The 12,011-nt window shown below is 41.4% G+C and overlaps 1 protein-coding gene across 1 annotated transcript in view; it reads left to right on the forward strand.

Annotated features, from left to right (window-relative positions):
• Positions 1–12,011, forward strand: part of COL4A5 (collagen type IV alpha 5 chain) — a 669,904-nt gene that overhangs the window by 241,746 nt on the left and 416,147 nt on the right. The window lies entirely within an intron of this gene.

Below are 12,011 nucleotides of genomic sequence, written 5' to 3' on the forward strand. Positions count from 1 at the left end.
ACCTGGCCCATATGTTTGCCAATCTGTGGAGAGGATTGCAGATCTATTGTCCCTTGCCTACATGAAGATTAAAAAACAAATTGGCCTGTTTGTTTTTTATTATACACGTTGCTACAGACAACCAGTGATACCAGGTACAAAATACAGACAATTTTCATCTTGGAAGCAATGAAATGAACCATCTGCAAAAACAAAGTACAAGTGCAGACTTCAGTAGAGTACAACTGGTCATGATACGTAGTCTAAATCATGACCACAAAACTACCAGCGATTTGTCATTGAAGGACATTTCATTTAGGGAGAAGGATAACCAGATGTTCCTCTGCTTCTCCTCAAAGTATTGTCAAAGGATCACATTTGCCACCAGATGTCTTTTAAGTATGAAATGCTGCAAGCAGGTCTTGCACCCCTTACAGGCCTACATTCATAGGCTAATTTGGCTTTTGTTTTAGACAGGGTCCTAAGCAGGGGCATCTGCAGGCTGTGGGGAAAAAAAACAAGATGGTGGCCACAATGGTGTAACCAAAGCTTTGCCTGTTTCTTACGTGCATTTCACGTGCAGACTTCAGTTGCACTGTTGTGGCCCCCACCTTGCCTTTTAACCTGATCTTAAGATACTTAGAAAATCTGCACTGGTGAGGCTAGAATAATTTCAGTTCCTTCCTGAGAACAGAACCGGAACCATAGCCAACACTTTCTTTTGCACAGCAAAAAAGGCAAAAGAAGATTGGGGAGTAAGAAGCTTGGATGGAGGGAGGGACATAGTGTGGACACTTAAAGAAAATGGCTGCCACAAAATGGCATCTTCTTCAGTTCTCCTCTTCCCAAAGTCCCTCTACCATCTTGACTGATTATGTACCATCAAGTCCATGCTGACATTTAGTGGCCACATAGAAAGATCTTCTCCAGGAGGATCTATCCCCAATCTGGTCCTTCAGTTCTCCCAGTGGTGCCCCCATTGCCACTGTAACTGAGTCCCTCCACCTTGCTGCTGGTCCTCCTCTTCTCTTCTTTCCTCCCACCTTTCCCAGCATTATGGATTTCTCCAGAGAGCTCGGTCTTCACATAGGTTAGCTTAACATTTTTTCCCTTTTTTCTGGGCACACAAGCAAACTTCAAAATAAAGCTCTGAGTTGCAGCCCCTGAACATCTCTATGATCTCAGAATAGCAGTGGGATCTACATGGAATCCAGTGACTTTCCTCAAAACGAATCTGGAAGTGTGTATTTTGATTTCTGGAGGGTCAACTTCCTTCTTAGTTTTGTTTTAAAAGAGATTAATTCTGGAAACATCTAGAAAGTAAGACAAGGGAGCTGGTGGATGCCACAGAGGTGTCCATGCTTCATCTGGTGCCCACAGTTACCATCTTAGAGAGCCCAATTTAAGAACTGGAGAAGTACTTGCATGAAACAGGAAGGATTGCTGCAACATAGTCTTGTAAACCCTTGCTTGCCTTAACTCTAAATTAAATTAAGTTCTCCATCATAGTGATTATATTTTACTGTGAACCACCCAGGGTCCCCCATGTGGGGGAGATGGGCGGTGATGAAAATATGATAAATAAAAAATAAATATTCCTTCTGCCTTGCTTGTGCTGTTTGGTGGCTTTTTGTCTCTTCATTCCTGGACCTCTGGATTGGAACAGAGCAAAGGTCAGAATCCCTGCAGATCCATGGCCAGTGAAACTGCAGTGGGAGACTTTCTTGCAGATAAATAGCTAGGTGCAGGTGTGCTGCCTGTCCCAGATTTGTTGGATTCAAATTCATAAATTGAAATTATGAACCTCTGACCAAGCCTAAAGAAAAACCTGGCTTACCCACTCACTGAATGAGCTGTAGGCACACAACCTACTTGCTCCTGCTTGATGCTGCTCGTGACTTTAAGGATGAGCATTTGGAAGCTCCTTGGCCACGTACAATCCTGAGAGTCCTTCTGGTGGTCCTTAAAGCCCTCTTAGATGACAACTGCTGAAAAGTGGAAGATGCATATTGAGAGGGAAGCGAACTGTAAGAGAAGTGGGAAAAGGACTTGAAAACTTTGTAATATGTTAAAACAAATGCCACTGAATTTGCCAGAAACAAACAAACATGGGGGTGAGTTGAGACTTACTGTGGATGTGGGAGAGGACAAAGAATGACTGCCTCCATCCTCTGGTTAAATAACAGTATTCTCACTTTCTGCAATATTAGTGGCCAAGAGAAAGGATCATCTGTTTGCTTTTTACCCTTGTTGGTGGTTGGTACGATTAATCTCTTGTCAGGAACAACCCTGTCCTGCTGGGAGGGACACAAACTATGATCTAATAAGTCTTCCAGCTTGAGATTCTATGATGCCTTTGTGTGGTGAGATGGCTCCCTTCGCTGCATTGATCTGTGAGATAGTAATTTCTTTAAAAAAAGACAAGGCTGTCTTTCTTGCTCCACTCTATGATAACGTAACCCAAAATATAGCCGTCGGAAGAAAAAACATTTGGATTTCTCTACACCTTTCCTGCTTTTCCAGATTTGGTTGTCCTTAGCAAGGTGGGAAGCTTTTTTTTTTTCTTCTCCCTCCCTCCCCCCACAACAACAGACTTGGCACAGCTGTTGTCATCTTCATTTTGTTAAATTTAGGGGTTACCCAACTGCAGACAACTCTGGGTGGCTGACAGGATTAAAATAAGAGACCAAGCGGAAGGAAGGAAGGAAGGAAGGAAGGAAGGAAGGAAGGAAGGAAGGAAGGAAGGAAGGAAGGAAGGAAGGAAGGAAGGAAGGAAGGAAGGAAGGAGTTCTAACATCAGAAGAACAAACACAAGGTCCCCAAAACACACAAAGAAAAACTGTCAGGGGCTCAACAGCCACCCTACCCCCAGGCCTATTTTTAGTGACTTCTGTTTTGTTTTTCATAAAACTTTATTAAATTTCAACAAGAGATAAAATATTTTTTAAAAAAGAAAAAAATTAGGAGCGCAGAAAAGAAAAAAAAGGAAAGGGAAGGGAAGGGAAGGGAAGGGAAGGGAAGGGAAGGGAAGGGAAGGGAGGGGAAGGGAAGGGAAGGGAAGGGAAGGGAAGGGAAGGGAAGGGAAGGGAAGGAGAGGGAAGGAGAGGAAAAAAGGAAAGGAAAGGAAATAGCTTCCGACTTTCTTTGGTACAGATACAAATATAAAATATATTAACCTCTTACTCTAAAATTAACTGTACAGTATAGTCATAAACAGTTCTAATCATCAAATCCCAAAATTAAAGTTTCATTTCTTTCAGTTTCAAGCAAAAACTCCAGAAGAGGTTTCCAAGTAGAAACATAGCTAGACAAAGACTTTTCTTTAATCAAAGGAGTCAGTTTCGCCATCTCACCAACTCCATCAACTTCACCACCCCTCCTTCCACTGTCGGTATTCGTAAGTCCTTCCGCCTCTGTGCATGTAATAGTCTTCCTGGTGTTATCATAGATAAGAACAAAGGCCCATGTTTTCTTTCAATCTGTTTATCCATCAAACCTAAAAGGAAAACCTCTGGTCTTTTTAGTGACCTCCAGAATGGGAGTCATACAGATCCCCCGGGGATGCTATTCCAGAGGACAGGCCCTGCCGAGGGAAAATGCGCTTCCAAAGTCCCAATAGAAGACATTGTTTTAATTGAAGGGTCCTGTGTTAATGCAATGGTTTGGTTTATGTACCTCCCCAAATTCAGCCAATGAGCAATTCCAGAAATGCAGTGCTTACTCCTGGAAGAGGGTCCCTGCAGTGACTGGCATTCTGTGAGTTGATTTTCAAATAATCAGTCTGAGCCAAGGTGAGGACATAACGGGAACATATCCCATGGACAGGAGTCCTAGGCCAGTCCTCTATGGAAGCACCTTAGACAGTGTTGCTCAAACTCAGCAACTCTAAGATATGTGCTCTTCAACTCCCAGAATTCCCCAGCCAGCATGAAGTAGTCCCCACTTTCCAGAATAGTCTCCAGCTACTTCTTGCTGACCGTAACTTCTCTAACAAAGGAAATAGTAGCTCAGGAACCCAAAACAATCCATTGGCTCAGTCTATTACCCTACAGCAGATAGGTTTTCTCCTAATACACTTCATGACCATCAATGGACTCACAGCTTCTTAAACAGCCGTGCTCCTCTAATGGTAGGCCTTTTCAGAGTTTAGGGGCTGATATTTGATTTAAATGCCTTGCCAGCCTAAAAAGAGGGCTGGACTGCTCAGGAACATGGTCCCAGAGAGGGCAGATTGATTCAGTTGGGCTTGGAATGAAGCTTGCCTATTTTTCTCGAGGACTGGTCGTTTGCACTTTAACACAGATGTCTGGCTGTACCCTTGCTAAGGATAAGGAGTCCATGGCCATCCTGCTGTTCCACATTTCAGAGTTCCTAGCCCAGTGTTTCTCAACCTTGGGAACTTTAAGATGTGTGGACTTCAACTCCCAGAATTCTATCTAATTCTACAGATAGTCCTTGCTTAACAACCATTTGTTTAGTAACGGTTCGGACTTACGATGGTGCTGGAAAAACCGACTTGTGACTGGTCCTCACACTTACAACCATCACAGCATTCCCTGCAGTCACATGATCACGATTTGGGCACTTGGTAACCAGTTCACATTTATGACCAACGCAGCTTCCCATGGTCACATGATCACCATTTTCAACCTTTCCAACCAGCTTCTAGCAAGCAAAATCAATGGGGAACTGTGCAATTCACTTAATGACCACACGGTTTGCTTAACACCCATGATTCACTTAACAACCGCTGCAAGAAAGGTCATAAAATTGGGTCAGATTTGCTTAATGACTGCTTTGCTTAGCAACCAAAATGCTGGTCCCAATTGTGGTCATTAAGTGAGGACTACCTGTAGCCAGTCTGGCCAATAGCAAGGCATGCTGGGAATTGTAGTTTAATTACACCTGGAGGACCAGAGGTCCCCCATCCCTGTTCTGTAAAATCCTAAGCAGGTCTGTGTTACGGTAGCACTAGTAACAGTGATCATAACAAGCCAGTGATACAAAAACGATTCATAAATGAGATCCCTGCAAATCAGATCACAATTAAAGGACCAAGAATAAGAGGTGTGCAACTCCAGCAACAGGGGACTAAAAACTGAACATCCCTGGAAATGATCTCCCCGGATCTTCTGATCAAGTTACCCCAAGCAGGACCGCGCATGCTCTTCCCATTGTTTATTATTAGGTAGTTTTGAATCGAAACATCATCACATTCAACTAGCTTTGCTTTGGCCAAAGCTATCATTCTGCACAATAAATATTTTGTTTTCTGCTAAAATGCATCACTTTCGGCAGTTCTCTGCTTATAGAGAGCGTGATTGCTCCCCCTACAGGCTTTTGTAAAGCAGAAATAGGAAACGAAGTGCACAATAAAATAAGGAAAGGGCGATAATACATTTTAATTAAGTAAAAAAAAAAGGAGAGATTCAAGCACCAATTTCTGCAGACAAAAGGGATGTTTCAGGGACCTATTTCTGTTCTGGCAATGGTGTATATTGCATCTCTCTTTCATACCACGGTAGAAGAGTAGATGGAAATTTCCACATCTGCAGGCAGAATTTAGCTCTCTTGGCTGTGGAAATTTTTTAAGAACAAACATGGACTTTCATGTAAAGGGTATTGTTTGAGTTACTCGGAGTAGTGAGTGCTAAAAAAAACAAGTTCCTTGAGATGGAATGCAAAAATCAACAGCCCGTATCTGTACATCTGTATTTCAGTTTCACATAAATCAAAATGCACGTGGCTGGCTTTTTAGCCTATAACTTGAAGCACTGAGAAGAAGTGAAAAATTCTTCCGAAGTGCAAGTTTGCAACTAAAGTCCTTGTTAAGATAAGCAGGAAGAGATGTCCTCAAAACCTACAGAGAAGACAACCACTGGTTTTAGGTCTCATTAAAAGAAAAAAGAAAAAAAGCAGTAACACTTGCAGCTATGCTGTTTCGCCACGACCAACTGACTGCTTTGATGACCGCAACAGATTTACGAAACAGTCTGACACATCCAGAGGTTTACAATTCAGATATATTCCTATATCTTCTTTAGAAGAAAGGCTTGTACACTGGCCAGGTTGTTGTTGTTTATTCGTTTAGTCGCTTCCGACTCTTCGTGACTTCATGGACCAGCCCACGCCAGAGCTTCCTGTCGGTCGTCAACACCCCCAGCTCCCTCAGGGACGAGTCCGTCACCTCTAGAATATCATCTATCCACCTTGCCCTTGGTCGGCCCCTCTTCCTTTTGCCCTCCACTCTCCCGAGCATCAGCATCTTCTCCAAGGTGTCCTGTCTTCTCATTATGTGGCCAAAGTATTTCAGTTTGGCCTTTAATATCATTCCCTCAAGTGAGCAGTCTGGCTTTATTTCCTGGAGGATGGACTGGTTTGATCTTCGTGCAGTCCAAGGCACTCTCAGAATTTTCCTCCAACACCACAGTTCAAAAGCATCGATCTTCCTTCGCTCAGCCTTCCTTATGGTCCAGCTCTCGCAGCCATATGTTACTACGGGGAACACCATTGCTTTAACTATGCGGGCCTTTGTTGTCAGCGTGATGTCTCTGCTCTTAACTATTTTATCGAGATTTGTCATTGCTCTTCTCCCAAGGATTAAGCGTCTTCTGATTTCCTGACTGCAGTCAGCATCTGCAGTAATCTTCGCACCTAGGAATACAAAGTCTTTCACTGCTTCTACATTTTCTCCCTCTATTTGCCAGTTATCAATCAAGCTGGTTGCCATAATCTTGGTTTTTTTGAGGTTTAGCTGCAAGCCAGCTTTTGCACTTTCTTCTTTCACCTTCATCATAAGGCTCCTCAGTTCCTCTTCACTTTCAGCCATCAAAGTGGTATCATCTGCATATCTGAGATTGTTAATGTTTCTTCCAGAGATTTTAACTCCAGCCTTGGATTCCTCAAGGCCAGCTTGTCGCATGATGTATTCTGCATACAAGTTGAATAGGTAGGGTGAGAGGATACAGCCCTGCCGTACTCCTTTCCCAATCGTAAACCAGTCTGTTGTTCCGTGATCTGTTCTTACCATTGCTACTTGGTCGTTATACAGATTCTTCAGGAGGCAGACAAGATGACTTGGTATCCCCATACCACTAAGAACTTGCCACAATTTGTTATGGTCCACACAGTCAAAGGCTTTAGAATAGTCAATAAAACAGAAATAGATCTTTTTCTGAAACTCCCTGGCTTTTTCCATTATCCAGCGGATATTGGCAATTTGGTCTCTAGTTCCTCTGCCTTTTCTAAACCCAGCTTGTACATCTGGCAATTCTCGCTCCATGAACTGCTGAAGTCTACCTTGCAGGATCTTGAGCATTACCTTACTGGCATGTGAAATGAGTGCCACTGTTCGATAGTTTGAACATTCTTTAGTGTTTCCCTTTTTTGGTATGGGGATATAAGTTGATTTTTTCCAGTCTGATGGCCATTCTTGTGTTTTCCAAATTTGCTGGCATATAGCATGCATTACCTTGACAGCATCATCTTGCAAGATTTTGAACAGTTCAGCTGGGATGCCGTCGTCTCCTGTTGCCTTGTTATTAGCAATGCTTCTTAAGGCCCACTCAACCTCACTCTTCAGGATGTCTGGCTCTAGCTCACCGACCACACCGTCAAAGCTATCCCCGATATTGTTATCCTTCCTATACAGGTCTTCTGTATATTCTTGCCACCTTTTCTTGATCTCTTCTTCTTCTGTTAGGTCCTTGCCATCTTTGTTTTTGATCATACCCATTTTGGCCTGGAATTTACCTCCAATGTTTCTAATTTTCTGGAAGAGGTCTCTTGTCCTTCCTATTCTATTGTCTTCTTCCACTTCCGCGCATTGCTTGTTTAAAAATAATTCCTTATCTCTTCTGGCTAACCTCTGGAATTTTGCATTTAATTGGGCATATCTCCCCCTATCACTGTTGCCTTTTGCTTTCCTTCTTTCTTGGGCTACTTCTAGTGTCTCAGCAGACAGCCATTTTGCCTTCTTGGTTTTCTCTTTCTTTGGGATGTATTTTGTTGCTGCCTCTTGGACAATGCTGCCAACTTCTGTCCAGAGTTCTTCCGGGACCCTATCTACTAAGTCCAGTCCCTTAAATCTATTCTTCACCTCCACTGCATATTCCTTAGGAATATTAGTGAGCTCATATCTAGCTGATCTGTGGGTCTTCCCTAATCTCTTTAGTCTGATCCTAAATTGTGCAAGAAGAAGTTCGTGATCTGAACTACAGTCAGCTCCAGGCCTTGTTTTTACCGACTGTACAGATGTCCGCCACCTTTGGCTGCAAAGGATGTAATCAATCTGATTTCGGTGTTGTCCATCTGGTGAAGTCCATGTATAAAGCCGTCTCTTAGGTTGTTGGAAGAGAGTGTTTGTTATGCAGAGTGAATTGTCTTGGCAAAATTCTATCAGCCTGTGTCCTGCTTCGTTTTGTTCTCCCAGGCCATACTTACCTGTAATTCGAGGTGTCATTTGACTGCCCACCTTAGCATTCCAGTCTCCTGTGATGAAAATAACATCTCTTTTAGGCGTGTTGTCCAGTAGGTGCTGCAGATCCTCATAGAACTGCTCTACTTCAGCTTCTTCAGCATTTGTGGTTGGGGTGTATATTTGGATCACTGTGATGTTAGATGGCTTGCCCTGAATTCGAATTGAGATCATTCTGTCGTTTTTTGGGTTGTATCCAAGCACTGCTTTAGCCACTTTACTATTAATTATGAAGGCTACTCCATTTCTTCTGTGGTCCTCTTGTCCACAGTAGTAGATCTGGTGGTCATTTGATGTGAAGTGGCCCATTCCAGTCCATTTCAGTTCACTGACGCCCAGAATGTCTATCTTTAATCTTGACATCTCACCAATAACCACATCCAATTTGCCCTGGCTCATAGATCTTACATTCCAGGTTCCAATGGTGTGTTGATCCTTAGAACATCGGATTTGCCGTTCACCACCAGCACCGTCGGCTGCTAGCCGTCCTTTCGGCTTTGAGCTAGCTGCGTCATCACGTCTGGGGCTAGTTGAGCTCATCCTCTGTTCCTCCCCAGTAGCATTTTGACCATCTTCCGACCTGGGGGTCTCACCTTCCGATGGTATACTGACATATCTCTGGTTGTACTGATCCATTTAGTTTTCACGGCAAGAATACTGGGGTGGGTTGCCATTACCTTCCCCAGGGATCGCATTTAGTCTGACCTCTCTGTCATGACCTTCCCGTCTTGGGTGGCCCTTCACGGTTTAGCTCATGGCATCATTGAGGTGCTCAAGCTCCAGCACCACGACAAGGTAACGATCCTTTGCTGAAGACACTGGCCAGGAGGTGGCACTAAACAAAACAAACTTTATCACAGTCAACAACCACTGCAAAAAAGGAAAAAATGGAGCAAAATACCTGTGTTTTGCAGGTACATTTATTTTATTGACATAAAAGCTATATGACCTGTTGAGTAGTTAACTAAACCTAAAAAAAACCCCTATAATCTATAAAACTCATCTACTTTATTTCCTACTTTACAATCCTGGGTTGGGAGCATGTAAGAGTAAGAAAGAAAAATAAAATGCAGGAAGTAAACAACTTTATGGCATACAACATTAAAGAGGGCTTAAATTTTGCCTTGCTAACCTTCTTGGAAGTTTTTTTTTTAAATCTGTAAGGCACTTAATGCTTGTGTGTGGCTTCAGAGCAAAATCTTGCAACTTCTGCTGAGATATTAGGGGCTGTATCCTTTCACAATGGGTCTGTGGAGAAGGCACTGTAGGATTTAATTCCTTTTTATCGTGCCCCCCACCCCATTTCACTTGCCAGTAAGGCACACAGGCTGTAGGAGCCCTATCTAGTCGGGAGCATGACAGGTGAAGCCACCCCCCCCAGAAGATAGGTGGCAGCAGCAGGGGGGGATGTCCCAGGAGGCTGTTTGAAGTAGTTGGAAGATTTCCAGCCTTTTACTCTACAGGTTCAGCCCTGCCATGACAGGATTGGTGGCAGTAAGCGGTACTCCAGCAACCTCTGGATCCATTCAGTGTGTCCACCACACAGTCACATTGACATCCACATTATTTTGAAATACCTTATGATGGAGAAATGCTAAATGTGGTGCTAGGGATTATGAACACTCTCTTTGGCCCACCATTTCTGGAGGGCACTCGGTTAGGGAAAGCTAGTGCTGGCAGGAGTCACACAGCATCTCCGCTACTTGGATTTGTTTTACTTTTTCACTCTTATTTATATTTATTGGAGTAATTTATATTTGTATATTTTATTTTTATTGTATGGTCGTTGTTTTAATCAATTATTGTAAACTGCCCAGAGTCCCCCGATGGGAAGAGATGAGAGATTAAATAAATGAAATAAAAAATAAATAAATATGCTACGTCATAGTTTATTGCAAGGGTATTCGAACTTTTGGTACCCGCTCCTTTAAAATAATCATGGAATTTGTGTGCCTCCCCCTGAATGAAACAATGCTGGGATGGGCAAGAAATAAATATACCGCCTGCTTTTACAAATTAAATATTAACCACAGGGATTCTCAAATTGTATGGTACCACAACCGCACAACCCACTGTGGCTCGTGCAGGCAAAGGTCATACCATGTTTTGCCAGCAACCCTCCTTTCCTGTACAACCTTGAGAATTTTTTAACAAATTTGTGACATCGCTCTAAGTTGCTCATGAACCTCCCTGGAGTCATGACCCAGTATGAAAATAAATCAGAATTGCTGGATACACCCACAGTATTATGCCATACACTGTGGTTTGCACTCCAAACAGCTAAGTCCACAGAACATGTTAATTCCCCAAAATCAACAACTCACATTATGGCTTAGCTTGTTTTATTTTTTATTTTTAAAAAAACCTTTGTTCTATTGATTGTTAAAAGACGTTTTTAAGAAAAAGAATACAATTGATGTACTAATACAAAAGAATACAACTGATGTACTTATTCAAAAGTAATAGAAAAAAACTATATGCTTATCAAAAAACCAAATGAAGCTAATGGAAAGAAAAAGCAAGCTATGAGAGAGAAATGAATTAAAGAGAAAAAAAAATTAAAGAGAAAAGAGAGAAAAGAATGACCAAAAAAGAAAAATCCAATATAAAACCAGGCTATTTTAAAGACTGAGAGCTTACAAATTTCACTGAACCAAACTTTAAAACCTAGTATTCAGACATCCTTCCAAGAATAACTGCTTTGCTCACAAACAGTTCAGGCACAAAACAACCAAAGCTCTTCACAGATTGACAAATGCCAGATTTTTAACAAAACATTAATATCTTCTAGGCCTAGGACCCATCCAAAAGCCTGGTCCACCTTATTATAAGACTTATAAGGTTCTTGGAGGGATGCTATGATAATATTATCCAGCAATAATCCTATTATTTAATAATACATATCAATTTCTAATAATACCATTAATATTATGTAGTACATACTATCTTAGTATACTTATCCTAATGCCTATTATCCTGTACTTCCTAATATTATTAATATACGGAATATGGGTAAGAATGCTCTTATTGATATTATTTTCTAATCATATCATTATCATCTAGCAATGAGATTTTCTCTTAATATGGCTATCTAGTAATAATGCCCAATACTACCCTGCAATTCCTAATATTACTATATATTGATGAGAATACTCTTATGAATAATTTTCTAATTGTATCATCTAGCAATATTACCCAATAATTCCTAGTATTAACATATAAGAAGTCCTTATTATTATCATTTTCTAATATTATTTGCCTTATTATCTGGTAATGACACACTTTCTCCTAGTATGACTACTAGTACTAATGCCTAATATTATCCAGTAATTACTAATATATATTGATGAGAATGCTCTTATTCATATGTTATTTTCTAATCATATCATTACCATGATTGTCTAGCAATACCTTAAATTTTCCATTAGTATGACTTCCTGGAAATAATGCTTAATTTTATCAGGGAATAGCTAACGTTATCAATATATATCGATAAGAATGCTCTTATTATTAATGTATCACTTTCTAATAATATTATGTGCATTATCTAGGAACG

This window comes from Candoia aspera, chromosome 12 (genome assembly GCF_035149785.1).
Source record: "Candoia aspera isolate rCanAsp1 chromosome 12, rCanAsp1.hap2, whole genome shotgun sequence".
NCBI classification, from domain to species: domain Eukaryota; kingdom Metazoa; phylum Chordata; class Lepidosauria; order Squamata; family Boidae; genus Candoia; species Candoia aspera.